The following is a 17,590-nucleotide window of genomic DNA, read 5'->3' on the forward strand; positions in this document are numbered from 1 at the left end:
AGAATCTGACTGACTTGCCAACTTGATGGAGATGGAGATTTCACCTTCCAGTTGTCATAGTAGGATTTTCATTTCCAGAGTCCTTCTGAGTGCCTCCAACCTCTTCGAGAAGGCTATGAAAGATTTTACAAGTACCAAAGTATGGAAGATTTTACAAGTAGTGCCCCCACGCATGGTCACTAAAAGATGGCCAAATAATAGAGAAGAATTTTTATCCAAGTGTAATATGGTGGGGCATAGGAGAACTGGGGTGGTTGGCCACCATCCTATTTCTAACACACGAGCAAGATCTGGGAGAATCAATAAGCAAATGATTGCATTTAACTAGTACATGAGTAGTTGTAACTTATCTTACAGATGCTCATTTAAATTTAGAGCTATGTTCACGTATCTATGAAAATAGAAGTTTCAAATCATTGCAAATTCCCAAATTGTAAATTCCAAATTATCTAACAGATGATACCCTGTGCGATAGAATTTTTGTAACAAAGGACTGTTTATGTCTTTAGATTTAAATGTCTGAAGCACCTGCTAAGAGAGATAAGACCTCTGGTCACTAGTCCCAGGGCTCATTCTTCTCATATAGACCCTTGAAACTAAACTTCTGTGCCTCTCATAAACAGCAAAGCATGTCAGCTCTGGTCAACCTTGCCCAGCTTCAAATCCTGGCTCTATCATAACCAGATGTTCACCCTTTAGTGTGTGCCTCAGTTTACTCATCTGTAAAAGGGAGTAATAATTGGATCTACCTCAAAGGGTTGTTAGAAGGATTATGTAAGTTGATATATGTAACCCATATGAAAAGAGTCTCTGGCATATAGTAAGTCTAATAAATGTTAATTAATAGTATCCCTATTTCCTTCAGTCACCACCGAAAGTAACTGCACACCCTCCATCCAAATAGAACAAATGTGCTGTCTGATACTTTGAGAAAGTAGTTGTCTGGGAGCAAAAACACTGACATCACCTAGGAGCTTGTTAGAAATGAGCTTGCAGAATCTCAATCCTCACCCCAGATTTACTGAGTAACAATCTGCACTTGAGCAGGGCCATTGGGATACACATTATAATTTGAGAAGCTCTGCTCTGACACACCATTTGCCCCTAGTAGCTCTATTTCCTTCCCCAGAGCTGCCCTCCCATAGACTTTCCCACTCTGCCCTCTAGAATTACTGCTCCAAAATCAACAAAATCTCTATTAATCTTCTCTAAATGTTCCCCCATCTCCTTACCATATCTAAACCCCAGCTTTCCCCTAAAGATACAAATTTCTCTGCAAACTTCTGCAGAGATGACTGCTTTTTCTTACACACTCCAAGGACATCAGAGTCAGGAGATGAAGTTGCCATCTTCCTTCTTCCCAGCTGCTGTCCTCCTTTTTGAGTAAAACACCCTGTTCTGTTGGGGCCATGTCATCCAACGCTATGACTTTCTCCTACTTCTTATCCCTCTAGGCTTCAAATCTTTCATCAACTCTCTTTCATCCACCAGCCTTTGCCACTTCTTCTTTCCAAGGCATTGTCATCTCTTAGGAGGACTACAACAACCATGGGGACAGTCGAACGAAGCTGGCCTCTCAGCTTCTTAACCACTTGTTTCCAATCACATTCTCCAATGCTTCACATCAGCACATATTTCTGGGTTCCACCTGGAACCCTGTCATCATCTGGAATTGCTCCAGTCCCAAAAGCACTGGATTAAGCACCCGACTCTCTGGTCAGAACCTCTTTTCTTCTAGTTTTCTTGCTGTGACCATTCTTCCACAACTTTCTAACCTCCCTCCTTATCTAATAGATGCTGGGGTCCATGATATTCCAGTAACATTCTTGCTAATTCCCCAGCTACGCATGACCAATCTACAAATCTCCCTACAAGTATTCTCATCCTTCCTTCATGCAACAGTGAAGGACTTTGACATTGTATAAGACCAACTCTTCCACTTTGCCTTAAATGCTATGTTCTTCACTTTCTCAGGAACTTTAGGAGCTATTGATTACCTTTTTTTCCTCTTTAATATTCAATTCCCCTGTCAAATGAATCCTTGTCATTGGCTTTTAAGCATGCTCAAGTTTTTTTCCATTAAAAAGTAATCAAAACTTTTCTTAATATATATCTCTTTTTCATCTCCTTTTAGGACATCTTTTCTCCTCTGCAAAAATAGTCTCAAAAGATTTTTTTAATCCTTAATTCCATTTACTTACCACTTACACATTTCCTCTGTCCATCTCACTCTATGACCCCTGACACTCCAGTACAACTACACTAAGAGCTCTGATGTCTTACAGTTCTAACGATTTTTGACTTTGTCTTCCTTGCTGCATTATCTTCAAGACTGTCAGTCAGTCTCTTCCCCTTAAAGCACCCTTTTCCTTTGGCTCTAATGATGCTCACTCTTCTGACTTTCCTGCTGTCTCCCTGGCTCTTCCTTCTCCCTCTCTTTTGCACAAGTATCTGTTACTGTTATTGACATTTTTAGAGCTGAAAGAGATTGCAAATATACAACCTTATCTTCTATATTCATATTTGTTTCAATAGTAGCTGTGTACCTAAATTAATATCCTTTGGGTTGCCTTATTAGAATCAGTTTCAATTCTTACTGTATGACAATCTTCTTCATGACTTATCAAATCTGTAAATTTCCCCCTTGACAAATCCAAATTTAATTCCCTTTGAGAAACCCAAAGCTAGCATGCCTCTTTTACCATCTTCTAGTATAAGTTTGCAATTTTGTGTTTTGAGCACATTGTTGGTCAGTCACAGATTGAACAATAAAAATGAATTTCCTAAATGCATATAAAGCCACGATGATGCTATAAAGAGACCAACATGCATTATTCGAGTACCCTTTCATTCACATATACTAGTTATATATGCTCCATCTTCAGTTAAAATGGCTCATTGTGATAACTGCAGATGGTGGGGAACTGAATATTGGCCATTTGGGATGAGATTAAATGAAAAATAATAAAGAGATACTTTTGAACTTACCTTTCAATAAGAAACAATGATTCCTTAGAAAATTAGCTCTAAATTCGCTCCCCTCCCCACCAAATGTGGGTTCTCTAAGTCATAATGACCATTTCCCAGGATATTTTTGTAACAAAGATTCTCCCAGGGACAATTTGAAATTTAGGTAGTTTATCTCTCTTTGAATAGATAAAAGGAAAGAACAGAAATAAAGAGCGGAGACTCCCTTGGTAACTAGAATTATGTGTTCATCTTAGTGAAATCCATTACTTTGAGAAGCTGAACATAATTGTCAAAGCAGCTCTTAAGTATCCATCAATTATGAGAATTTTCCACATTGCAAGAAAGGCTTCTAGACAAACTGCATGTCCTCAGTGATAAGGTCAATGTCTGGCCCGTGGGGCCTCTCTGTTCTCCTTCTCTGTGACACAGAGGAGAGAAGACCTAGGTTTGAATCATTCTTCTACCACCAATGGGTCACTGGCATCAGGCATGATATCCTTTGTGAAAGCTTCTATGTTATCACTTGTAAAATGGAGATAACAGGGTTTTTCTCACATAGTGGCCCTAAATATTACATTAAATATTGTAGCAGACTGAATTTTAAACTACTTTTGATAAATATTCTAAAGGAAATAAAATATTTTATTCTCAAAAATAATATTGTAGCAGAGATGAGGCATAGACCCAAATATCAACAGTATAGGAGAATGTATTTAAAGACCATTAAAAGAAAAATACAGGTGGCAGGAAGCATCAGATCAAGGACTGTAGGCGTATCTAGAAAACTTGCGGCTTGGGGATAATTCAGTAAGGGGTCTGTGAAATAGAAAATACACGTATCAGCCTCTCCCTCCAGTTCCTGCACAGAGCTCCTAAGATCCTTGTAATTTTCTAAATGATAAGAGTACTAGGAGCATCTTTTTCCCCCCTGAAATTTGTCTTTGATCTTGGTTCCTGCCACAAAATTCCTAAATCCCTTGGAACTTCCTGCATGACAGGACTGTCTTGTTCTTATGAGGTCACGTCGAGTGGGCTCTTTGATAGCTCCTGGATGGGGGCTAGTCACCAGAAAGACCAAGCCATGAACAGCTGCTTTGAATTGTCAGCCCCACCTCCCATTCTCCAGAGAAGGCACGGGGGGCTAGAAGTGGAGTTGGTGATGGACTATGGCTATGGGATGAAGCCTCCAAAAAAAATCCCACAAGTACAAGATTTGGAGAGCTTCTGGGCTGCTGAACACGTGGAGGTGCTGGGGAAGCGGTGCACCCAGAGAGGGCATGGAAGTTCCGCCCCCCTTCCCACGTATCTTGCCCTGTGCATCTCTTCATCTGGCTGTTCATCTGTATCATTTATTGTATCATAAAATGCTCAGCATGTTTCCCTGAGCTCCCTGAGCTGTTCAAGCAAATAATCGAATCCAAGGGGGCAAAGGTCATGGAAACCTCCCATCTGCAGCCCAGCTGAACAGAACTGGGTAACCTGGGGACTGACTACTTGTTATTGGCATCTGAAGTGGGGGACACTCTCAAGGTTGCCCTGGACCTGTGGGATCTGATGCTATCTTTGTGTAGATAGTGTCAGAACTGAGTTAAATTGTAGGATACTCAGCTGGAATCCCAGAGAATTGCTTGCCATCGGAACTGCCCACCCACATCTAGCATCAGAGTGTTGGCAGTACTCTGAAAGTAAGAGCAACACATGGGAGGGAGGGTGTTTCCTAAGTCAGGCTCTAAAAGACAATGTGTTCAAGCAGGTGGAGTCAGTGGTAGAGAGAGTAGAAAGGGGCAGGCAGGTAAAAAATATAATGCAAATCTTGGGCAAGAGTCCACAAGACTGGCATTAGAAATGCAACATTAGTGTCTACCGGCTATTCAGGAAAGGACTCACGTGTGCAGAACTGGATTCTTGAACAGGGATGCAAGATCCAAGGGGAAAAAAAGGACATTTCTCAGAGGCAAGAGAAAAGTACATACTCTCCATAAGGAGGTAAGTCCCTACCTGGAAGAACACAAAGATCTGAAACCTGACAGTCTCAATGAGGGGAAGAATGACTTACATTAAACGCATAAATAAAAATTAAGTATTTATGTGAGCAATGGGGGTGCCATGGACTTCCACATTCACTGCAGTGCAGAGATGAAAATGTCTCTTTTGTCCCTTTCCTGTTCACCCATTCTGTCCCCCTCTAACCTTAAAAGAACCTCATTATAGGAATGAGATCACTAAGCAATTGAAACTAACTCCTGAATTATGCTCTCCTGAATGCAAACCCCGCCTTATTTAATCTGTTGATTCTTTTATTAGTTTTCCACCCTCAGAAGCCTCCTTAGCAATCCTGCAGGCAGGTCACAAGGCCAAGGGAACTTCTGAAGAGAGTCAGCCAGACTGTCCCGCAATGGAGAAGGATGCAGAATCCAACCTCCTGCCTCGATGATTCACTGAGATTCTTACCCTCATTTTTCCTTTTAAAAATGATCATGGCTGAGCAGAATCTGCAGAGTTGGTCTCTGGACAGAAGTCCACCATCTCCCCATATTACCAGCTTTTCTGGTTAAAGCCCTTTTCCTTTCTACCAACACTTGCCTCTTGAATTATTGGCTTTCAAGCAACAAACAGCCAAACCAGAGTTTGGTCACAGAGACACTGCATCCACTAGTGCAAACGAGCAGCAGAGACAAGGCACAAAGTCCCAGACTGCGAACCAAACCTCGGCTCCCTTGCCTTCTTATGGTTGCATTTCTCCCTCTGGGGTTAATTAGAGTCCTGGATCTCTGTAATAAACTTCCTTGAGCTACTTTCTGTTCTAAAGGGCCACATTTGTGCTACACCTGAGGAGGGACATGGCGTGGCCAGTGGTCGTGTGGGTCTAGGGCTCCAGAAAGAGCCACAGAGTCAGGAGCACAGGACACCTCATCATTTTTAAAAGTTAACGACTGTTGAACATGATTTCCTCTTCATAGGTTTACCACCAACCTCATCGCTAACTCAAATGTTACTTCTTGCGTCAAACGTCACCAAGTAGAGATAGCCTCTCTCCTCTCTAAATGCCACTATAACCACTTGAAAAAGGTATATTGTACAGTCTTTACACTGCTTTTTTTCCTAAAACATGGGGTAGAGGTGGCACATTTAAGGGTCTGAGTCTGTGACAGGTTTTTGCACTCATAGGGAATAGCTGAGCCATCTCTCCCAGGTGGGGACCCCCAGAATTTTACCCTTCTCCCTGTAGGTCATGGACACTGTTCCCCACCTGAAGTCTCTGAGCCTCTCTGAGAGTCCTGGGTCAAGAAGCACAAGCAGCTTCAGAAAAACAGATGGTTTCACTATGTGACTGGACTGCACCTAAAAAAACTTCGTCATAAAAATCCTGAAGCCAGGGCATCCACGTTTCCCATAACATAAAGTAGAATTAGTCCATGTGTGAATCACTTGGCTTCCATCTGCTTTTCATAAATGTCAGTGATTGAGAAATGGGGGCAGGAAAGAGCAGCAAGATGGGGAATTAATTGGACATCTATCTGCTGTCCCCTCAGAGAAATGCACAATCCTCCCACTCTCTTCCCCACAACAGAGAAAACACCTCTCAGCCTACTGCACTGAGAGGCAATAGATTTCAGAACTCCTGCAATAGTAAATTGAATTGTAAAGTTTTGCTATCTTTATATTAATTTTAAAATAATGATTGTCATATGAAAATAGTAATTGTTTAATACTTTATTTCTGAGTTACACCGTCATGAAATTGTCACCTGATGTGGTCTGGGTAAAAAAAAAAAAACTACGAAGTTTTCTACTTTACAAACTTTTGTTTTATTTTATTGATATATAATATGCATGTTTTTCTTTTTTTAGTCTCTGAAAACAATAAAATTATGTCTATTTTGGTAAGAAAAGGCCTGAAAGTCAGTGATGAGATAGAGAATAGTACATGTTAAGTTACTAAAGGCTAAATTTCTTATTAATCATTTAATGTGAATAGCTATGCATTAATAGATTACAGAGGCTTCTGCCATATTGGTATGCTTGAAGTGATATACTGAATTGTTAGAATGTGATGTTCTTTCTGCTACTGAGCAAAGAAAAATGCAGTGCTAGACCTCTCCAATGTAAATAACACAGTTCACTAAAAAGATAAACAAAAGCTTAGATAATGAAGAATTATAAGGTCTTTAATGTTTAAATCTCTTTTGAAAACACTTCAAAGTTAAATCTAATTATTCTGAAGAATGGCCAAATGGATGGTTGCTGTTGTGAACATCAGATCTTAAGGGCCACACCATCAGCAAGAGAAATAGAAACCTAAGCGAACCCCATTCCCAGATCTGATGAACACTAAGCTAACATGCTGCCAAGAAAAACATTTCACATTCACCACCCTGAGTAAGAGTCCTTCCCCTGTACATGGGAGGAAGTCATTTGCCAGATGTTGCTGTTTATTTTACACGTCTCCCTCTGACTCGTGCTTATGTTCTCTTGACCTCCCCAACTTCTCCCATGCACACCACGGGGAGGAAAATCGGGACTCAGTAAACCTTGGTAAAGAAGTTCCTAGCTGTTCGAGTCAGTTCCTCGGTCTCAACATGTGTTCTTGTTTATGGGTCCAGCCTAATTGCTGACAGAGATTGAATGATTCGGCTTCCCTCCTCCAGTCCTATCTGGACATCCATCAGGAAAGCAGACTGTTTTACAACCTGGCATCACAAATGACATCTATGATGGAAACTTTCTCTTTTATGACAACAACAAACCTATTAGTGATAAATCAAGATAAAGAAAATGAAAAGAAGTCAAAACAAAAAGAAAAGATTGTGTTATTTAATAAAGGCACTCTATGACTTTAGAACTCCTAAAAGATCATGCAGATCATGCAGAATGTCGGAGGTTATGTTTACCAAATACGATTCTAGCAGGAATTTCAGTTGTGCTCTTGCTCTCTCCTTCCAGAGAATCAAACTGGCTGATTGAGGATGAAGGTCTGGATTACTGGATTTCAATGTTACACATATGTTGTTAACTTCATGCTAAAATGACACTGGTGTTCACGCAGGCCTGTGTGTCCTCAGAGGTCTCACACCCACCATGTCTACGTGCCTACTCACCAAAGCCAATGACGTCTGCGGTGGAGGCCACCTCTGCAGCTGTGTCCTGGGGTCGGCTTCTGTGCTCTTCTGTGATTCCCACTGTCCTGTCCCACTTGCTATCTTCTGGGTCCATTCCAAAAGTAGGAGCAGGGGAAACTGGGGTGAAAGATAAGGAGGTCAGGAAAACAGATAAAGCACAGCTGAAGTCCGGTCAGCTTAGAACATTCTGCAAATGTGCTCAGTAGGCCAGGGTTACTCAAGGAACTCAAAGGGCTTGGATTTAAATCATCTCTAAGAATGTCTGTACATATACAGACAACCCCTGCTAGTATTCTTGAAACATTTCGTAATATGCAGGGAATGACTCTGGGTGCTCAACAGTCATTGAATGAATAGTTATACAGTAATTCCTTGTATGAGAGACTGAGGAAAGATACCCTCATGATGTCCTTGTTAAGATATTCGACTATTAGGCTAGTTAGCAGGACTTGACCTCTCCCAGATTTTTGGCAAAATTTCTCACTTGAAATTAAGCAAAAATGGCCCCCATGTGATTGCAAATCTCCAGAATCCTTTAAATTCTATTCACCTAGTTGACCAAAGGTTGAAAAGTATCTAATGCTGTAATTTACATATTGCAATCCAGTATTTCATACTCAATGTGCTTTTTAAAAACATCTTTTTCAGTTCAGTAACAAACCTGACACGACTGTGATTTAGCACAGCGTTCTAAAACTATCTGTGGTGCAAGACCAGTTTTGTTTTTTTTTTAATTTTCAATCCAAAATAGGCAGACATTTTTGAAAAATAAAATGGAGATGAATTACCAGAGAAATAAATAAAAACACCTATGTTTATTTGCCACAATAGCCAAGATATGAAAACAACCTAAGTATCCACTGGATGGATAAGAAAGATGTAAGATAGACAGATGATGGAAAGATAACATACAACAACGGAGTATTATTCAGCCATGAGAAAAGAGAAATCCTGCCATCTGCAATACCATGGATGAACCTAGAGGACATTATGCTGAGAGAAAGAAGCCAGAGAAAAGACTAATACTGTATGATCTCACTTATGTGTGGAATCTTAAAAATTTTAAAAAGTCAAACTCACAGAGTAGAATGGTGGTTACCAGGCACTCAGGGGTGAGGGAGACAGGGAGATACTCATCAAACGATACAAGCCTTAAGTTATAAGATGAGTAAGTTCTGGGGAATCTAATGTACAGCATCGTGACTATAGTTAATATTATCTTGTATACTTGAAATTTGCTAAGAGAGTAGATCTTAAGTGTTTTCAGTATCAAAAAAAAAAAAACTATATGAGGTAATGGGTATGTTACTTAACCTGATTATGGTGACCTTCAAAATGCACACATATGTCAAATCATCACTGTACACTTTAAATAGATACAGTTTCATTTGTCAATTATAACTCAATAAAGGAAGAAATAAAAAAGAAAAACAAAAGACAGAGAAAATACAAATGCCATTGTTTTTATCATTAAATTAAACAGACATAAAATTACACCGCCAAGTTTTTCTTCAGTTGTGCAAAAAGTTAAACACTCTCAGTTATTGTGTCTGGTCACAAACTTCTCACAAGCAGTCTGGCTGGCAGTACCAGTCTGTGGATCACACTAAGGGTCCCACTGGTTTAGGGCCAATCTTCTTCCTTTTGTTCTGAATCAAGCAGATTTAGGGCAGTAACTGAGTATGTTCACCTGTCATATAACCTCCTTCCCATAACACTAGCACTAAGGTCTCTGCAGAGGAGAAAGATTGCTCCGTGTTGTTGAAGTGCATTTCCAATATTTTTCAAGTATAAAAGAAGTTATTTTTAATCCCGTACCCTTCAAGTTTTCTAAAAATTTGAAGATTAAAATATCCATCAAAAGTCAGAAAATAAAAGTCACTAAGAAAATGTCTCTTTTTCAAAAAAAAATGATTATTCTCACTTATACATCTATGTTCTCCCATTGAAATGCTACCAAGCCATATTTTCTTGGCATTAGGGAATAATGAAGATACATGTCTAGGTAGCACAGAGCTCATACAGAAAACAGCAGGACTTCCAACACGCCGTCCTTAGAAAGGAATGGGACAGGAAGTTTGTGTCTTATGTGTTCTTTTAATCTTTCTTTCTCCCTCTCTCCCCCTCCCTCACTCATACACACACACACACACACACACACACACACACACACACACACACAGAGCACATATTACACTGGCTTAGCAGTTAAGTGCTTGGCTTTGTAACTAAACAGATTTCACTTAAGTCCTGATCATAGCACTCACTAGCCATGAGATCTTGGGTAAGTCACTCACCCTTCTGTGCCCAGATTTTACACTAGGTTCTCCATAAATATTTTTTGAATGAGCAAAGGCATTTTTTTAATGGTGTTGAAGAGTAGTATAGTAGAAGATGGACAAACAGTCCCATACTTCTTGATTTGTGCCAGTTTCATAGAGTTAGGGTAAAAAAAAAAAAAACACAGGATACAGATATAGAGAACAAACTAGCGCTTACTAGTGGGGAGAGGAAAAGGGACAGGGGCAAGACAGGGATTAGGAGTTACAAAGTATCAAGTGCAAAGTAAGTAAGCTCTGAGGATATACTGTACAACACAGGAAATACGGCCAATGTTTTATAATAACTATAAATGGAGTGTAACCTTTGAAAACGTGAATCACCATATTGTTCACCTATAACATGTAACATTATACATCAACTATATCTCAGTTAAAAAACAGTATCACGATGAAACATCCAGCAATTACTGATTCACATTACAGTCTAAAGAACACTATCAACAACAGCAACCTGTGAACACTGCTAATGAACCAGCACAGAACTTTCCTTCAGTGCTAGTACCCTCCTTCCTGATGGCCGAAGAATCACCTAAGCAGGCAAATAGAAAACCTGAGTTTAAAACGCCACTGTTCTGTATTACTAAGTGTGTGCTCACGCATGCACGTTTTAAAAAACTGAATCGAATCAAGACAGATATTGCCAATAAAAACCACTATTTGAATTCAACCACCATTTTAAAATTATTTCCAGGCTTTCAACATAGCAAAATGAACCGAATCTACCAAAAAAACACTATCTCAAGAGAAAATTCTAAAGTTATTATTGCCCATGACCCCTTCCCTCCCTGAGAAAGATGCAGATTAGCGTGACTCACACAAGCAATGAAGTATAATTACAAAAGAGCCTTGTTACACAAAGTGCAACAGTTACAGAGAATTTTTACCCTGTAAATGGAATGGTGCAGAGGGGCCTGAAATCACAGAGGGTATAGGAAAAGGACACGGAATTTGAGATCACAGGCCATGAGAAGACCATGCTGTACTGCCAATTTTTTAGCTGCAATCTAGTTTTTGTCTAATCTTTAAAATATGAAAAATGATACATACTCCCAATGGGGTGTTATGAGAAGTATGTAATACAACAGATCTGCAAAGCACTTTTCTAAGTTTATTAAGTTTTCAAATGTTCTTAAAGGTGATACAGAAATAAATACTCCACTTTATTTTCATTTACAAAGCCTCCATGAGGGCAGAAAGGCAGAGAGCATTGTTTAAGACAGTAACATGGAAATATACACCCTTAGAACCACTGGCATAGCCTTAGCATCAATGGCACAAGTCCCAAGGCTGAGCAGTCTCCCCAAAAACTGCCAGACCCAAAGCAATGTCCTGTTTCCCTCAATAAATACTCCTCTTACTCTCCATTTCCTAAAGAGACAGAAAATGCAATTTTTTTTCAACTAGCCAACATAATGGTCCTGCAGGAAGAAGAAAAAAATTTGAAGTAGTAATAAACAGAGCTGCCCTCTAAACGGTGTGAAGAACACAAACAAAGATGGAAGCAGGAATACATGCCCACCCCCTTCCTTAGCGCCGAAGGGGGAAAGCAGTGCAAAAGCTAGAAGGGGAGCAATGTCCCACAAGGTCTCTTTATTAGCCATGTGTGGATATTTGCATTTTTGGAAATACCCCTTCCCAAGTCATGCCCTATTCCTTGGGTCACTGTCTGCAAGCATGCTGTTCAAGTGATTCACGTTGGAAAGAGGGCCTTGCCCCACGACTGAAGACTCCTAAATTGCTCTGGTGGTTCCATTTGCCAATGCGTATTAGTTTTGGCAGAGCAGACACATGGAAAGCTGTTCTTCTCATATTCTTTGGCTTTTATACTTTGCATGTCAGATGAAACAGCAACGCAAAACTAAAACTGTTCCAGACCAAAGAAGACTTGGAATTTAATTTGGTTCCTGGGAGGCACAGTCATGGTGGAGGGGAGCTCTAACGGCAGGCTGGAGATGGATATTCTAGACCCAGCGCTGTTGCTCCACACCACAAATCACTCAGCTTTCTGAGTCTCAACTGCTACATCTCTGAACTGAAGAATTTATCCTGGATTAAGGTTTGATGATCACTAGTAAACCATATCAGATTAAAGTCTTCAACAACTTTTTTTTTAAATATTTACCTTAAAGGGCTTTATTTAAAACTGTATTTCCTGTTGTTAGAGACAGAATTAGAAAGTGAAATTAAAGTAAGATTTCTACTGAACTTTTTCAGTCATTTTGTTATTCATTAAATATGTATGAGTCCGTACACTTCTAATAAAATTAGGTGAATTAAATATTACTTTTATTTATATACCTTTTTTTCTTCTCTATTTCTCCCAATGGCCAACATCACTTATAGAATGAGGAACTGTTCTTTCAAGTTATGGAAAAGCAAATGGGTATCTGACAGAGGTTAGAAATTTGTGATTTCTAACTTTTGATTTGAAAACAGTTAAAGTGGAAAAAAAAAGAAATTGCCAACAGTGTTACCTCTGTTTATCAGCCATGGCCTAGTAACTTTCTTTCAGACTTTTTCTACACATAAATTTTCTAAAGAAAGAAGCAGAGTTTGTTTGTTTGTTGTTTGTTTGTTTTTTACTTAGTGCTGGTAATAGTGTATATACAATTTGACATCTTGCTTTTCTCACTGAATAGGCAAGTTAAAATAAGCATTTTTTCCAAGTCACTGAAAACTCTCTATTTTATTGGTTGCATACTCTTCAACAAATGTATACCAAAATTTACAGAGCTATTTCCAGATAGATGAGCATTTTAAGTAGTAAGTTGTCAAACAATTTTAATATTTGTGTGTCAGGTACATAAAGCTTTCATCAAGGGGAGAAACTGCAACGCACGGAGATGGAACAGGGGGGAAGAGGAGCAGCAGATAAATTCCAGACCTATTCGACATGCTCCCAGTGTTCAGAGCAGCACTAGTAACAAAGGCCAAGTCATGAAAACAACCTAAATGTCCATGGACAGATGATCAGATAAAGAAGATGGGGTGTGTGTGTGTGTGTACTAGAACACTACTAAGCCATAAAAAAGGATGAAATAATGCCATTTGCAGCAACTTGGATGGACTTGGAGATTATCATACTAAGTGAAGTAAGTCAGACAGAGAAAGACAAATACATTACTTATACGTGGAATCTAAAAAAAAAGGACACAAATGAATTTATTTATAAAACAGAAACAGACTCACAGACATAGAAAACAAACTTATGGTTACCAAAGGGGCAGGTGGGGGAGGGATAAATGAGTTTGGGATTAGCAGTTACAAACTACTATGTACAAAATAGATAAACAACAAGGACCTACTGTATGTATAACACAGGGAACTATATTCAATTTCTTGTAATAACTTATAATGAAAAAGAATATATATATACATATACATATATATAACTGAATCACTATGTTGTACACCGGAAACTAACACAACTAGACTTTTTTTAAAATTCCAAATATTTGGAAGAGACCCAAATAAGAGTCCCAGGGAAAGGCTGCGTGCTCTGCCTCAGTGGAGACATGGCAGTCAAGGAAAAAAGTGGGCCTTTTGGTAAGGAGGTCCCATCCATTCCACAGCCATGCAAAAATACCCCTCAAGAGAAATGTGATTTCCTACAACAGCAGAAAATGGCTTCCAAAACAGCGTGATGCAAAGAACCAAGCGGCGGTGACAAATTCCACTGTCCCCAAAGTGCTGAAGTGCAGTGAGGTGAGCAGCCATCCTCTGTAGTGTGGCTGTTGTAAGAAAAAGGAAATGCAGCTGGTTTTCAATCCCAGTATTGAAGTATAAGGAGATTTTTCTAATTGCTCACCAGGGTCTGTAATATTTTCATGTATATATATATATATATATATATATATAATTTTTTTTTTTTTGGCAGGGGTAGGTAATTAGATTTTCTTATTTATTTTCAGAGAAGGTGCCAGGGATTGAACCCAGGACCTCATGCATGCTAAGCATGCACTCATTTATATTACTTATAGGAGTTGCATACACAAATTTCTTTTTTAAAACTATTTTCCTTTCTTTATGTACCACTGGAGTTGGGGAGAAAAATAGAGGATTTATCCTTTCTTTACAGGGTCATCTTAGCTGAATATATGAACTCTTCATCTTAGCTTCTATGTTTGAACTTTTCATAAATTTATAAAAGATATATATAAGACATTAAACAATTTTACTAGGAAGTTTTTCCCAATAGTAGTTTAAAATGTGTCAGTGATAATAAAGATATCTCTGTTGCTGACTTAGAGAAACACCATAGTTAAATTAACATACAACTTGAAATTTTAAGGCAAAGGGTAGTGATTTTCCAATGTGTTAGAATTAAATATGATTTTGACCAAATTTTATTAAATACGCAGAAAAACAAACTATACAAATGAAAGATGTAAAGTGACTGGATCTATAGGTCCTAAGAAAACACAACTGCAATTAAAGAAGTTTAAAAAATTTTTTTTGGTTTTTGATGATGAAGTTTTTATTAGATGTTGGATTGATTATTCAGTTTCTTAATTCTCTTTCCTTCAAAGTACTTAAGAATACAGCAGCGAATTTTCTCTCTAAAAAAATAGGAGGAGTTCGGTGAAAGAGAAAGATAGCCCAGAGTCTAGACGGTCTCTTAGGAACCCTTCCTGTGTACTAATCCTGACTTACATTCATTACTCATCTCCTTAGAGGTAATCCAAACAGATTAAGAAATAAGATGCTTTTTTCTTCTCTCTTCTTTTTGGCTTTGGGAACTATTTTTAAATTAATACTTCCTGCTCCCTCCCAAGAACCTTGGAACCTTTGCAAACAGTTGTTAAATAGCTATAATTTCCTCCCCTATTCATTCAGTGTTCACACCACGTCCAAGATAAGCAACGCGCACTTTAAGGTATCACAGTGTCCAACACTATAATAAAGGAAAAAGTGATTTTTAACAGATGGGAAACATAGGTTTCTAATTCAAGAACACACTGCAAAAGAAAAGAGATTTTTGCTTCAGACAAGGATTGTGAGAGTTTCTAAATTCTGTTCATACTTCAAAGCCTGGCTCTATTACACCAGATACAACTCAACTCATAACTTATTTTTCATTTTTCCTTGGGGCCAAACTATACTTAATAGCTAGATCTGCCAATTTTTTTAATTGTATGTTCATTTTGTTGTACAGTTCAAGTTTGTTGGAGTCAACTGCAGCAAAGACTTATGACTTACTCTGGTAAATTTCCACTGCTTTTTGTAAAGAAACACTGAAAGAATTTTAAGAAAAGAATGATGTGCTAAAAGCATACAATTTATACACCAAGTTCAGAATGTTGAGAGAAAGCAACATAGGAAACACTGTTCCCACCATCTTTCAGAAAGAAATCTTTGCAGATGTGGCTAACCAAGGATTTCTATAATCTAGTATTTTTTAAAAGTATTTGTTTTTTCAGTTTAGAAATACATTAAATTGAGTAACAGTCAAGGAAAGAAAACAAAACCCATAAGACTCTCTTCGGATTTAAACCATGCAAACCACTGGCTTTACCCAAGAGCAGCAGCAATCCCATTAATGCAATTCACATCTTCCCACTGACCTATGGGATTCCATATACCCTTGGTATACTTAAAATAAAAACTCTTTTAAGGTATGAAGATCCCTAGTTCCATAGTCAATGGTGCGAAGGTCCAAACTCATGCCCTGTTAGCAGCGTTTGGATAACAACGAATGAAAGTATTTTACAGTGCTGACTAATGAATCAAAGGAACACTTGATCTAAAATTGAATCCCAGCACCCTCAGTCATAAACAACCTTCTTAATTAACATAATCTACTAAGAAACAAGAATTTCCAATGTTTTTTTAATGACTTTTTTATTTGTTATACTAAGTTTTCTACTTCAGGCTACATAGAAGGTTGCCTTCTCAACTAGTGAGTCTGGAAATATTTGAGAAAGTACCAGCAGGGAGTTTGTCACCAAATGGATTTTCACATTTGGGTGAGTGGTTCTCAAACTTCAATACGTGTCAGAATTGCTGTGGTTAAGCTGAAGTCTCACAGGTGATTCTGATGCCCACTCAAGCTTTAGAACCACTGCTCTAGATTCCACATTCATGATCTCTTCCATTTTGTCCTAGGAATTCATTTTTAATTTTTAATCAAAATATGGTTCTTAATTTCTAGGACTGCCAATAGCCTTTGTCTTCTCTGTACATGATTCTTCTCCGGTCTTTAGCAACAACTCACTACGTGTGGCTGAGTCTCCCCTGATCTAGGGAGAGGAAAGAGGGGTCAGCCCCAGCAGAGGGAACTTGTGTTAGTTCAACTAGCTTACTTCAATGCTATCTCAATTTCTTTAGAGAAAGTGAACATTTCTAGCCTTCAAATAAGCCACTAAAGCAGCTGGATCTAGATGAAATACACAACACTGCTTCCTCTTTGGAAGATCCTAATTCTTCAGAAAACACCGTGGGAAATCTGTTGACAATTTCCTGTAGGCTGACCAACATTAATTCCCAATGATGTCAACCATTTCCTTTCCATGAGGTTTTGCAAAGCCCTTGGCCATGCAAAATTTGTTCTTGAAGAGAACGTGCTGAGATATATTTTGTTCTTGCTCTATTTCATTCGCTTGGAGAAGTATCTGTGAAGAGTAAGCCTTCAATAAATATCTGTTGAATGAATGGTTTCTTGTCACATAAAGTATGTGGTCTTGAAAACTGTGAAGGACATCATGAACTTAGTATCCAGCCCTTTGTAAAATATCAAGGGAGCTCCCTTTGTGCCTCATTGATCTACCACAGAGTTGACTTCCATTTTTGCAAACATAGTCATCAAAAAGAAAAAAGTTGTTTTAGAAAAAAGAATATGTACATGTATGACTGAATCACCATGCTGTATACCAGACACTAACACAACACTGTAAATCAGCTAGACTTCAATTAAAAAATACATAAAACTTGTGTTAAATGCAGCACTATTCAGAGGTTTCTTACCTATATCATAATATAATTCTGATACAATTCCAGATTTTCAGTATCAGTTGACAAACTTAGACCATTTGATGCCAGCTTATACAAGATGGTCCTAGACTTTATCCAAATATATTTTGAAGCATGATCTCATTCATAAAAGACTCTCTATTCTTAAATATTCCAGAATTCTGATGTAACCCTCTGCTATCTGAACAGA

General features: G+C 38.5%; 1 protein-coding gene across 1 annotated transcript in view; it reads right to left on the reverse strand.

Moving 5' to 3' along the window:
• Window positions 1-17,590, reverse strand: part of TTC29 (tetratricopeptide repeat domain 29) — a 724,023-nt gene that overhangs the window by 498,817 nt on the left and 207,616 nt on the right. Inside the window, exon 5 of the mRNA XM_032464537.1 lies at window positions 8,069-8,206. The gene's annotated coding sequence lies outside the window, so the exon portion shown is untranslated. The remainder of the gene's footprint in view (window positions 1-8,068; window positions 8,207-17,590) is intronic.

The sequence above is a fragment of the Camelus ferus genome, chromosome 2, assembly GCF_009834535.1.
Source record: "Camelus ferus isolate YT-003-E chromosome 2, BCGSAC_Cfer_1.0, whole genome shotgun sequence".
Taxonomy (NCBI): domain Eukaryota; kingdom Metazoa; phylum Chordata; class Mammalia; order Artiodactyla; family Camelidae; genus Camelus; species Camelus ferus.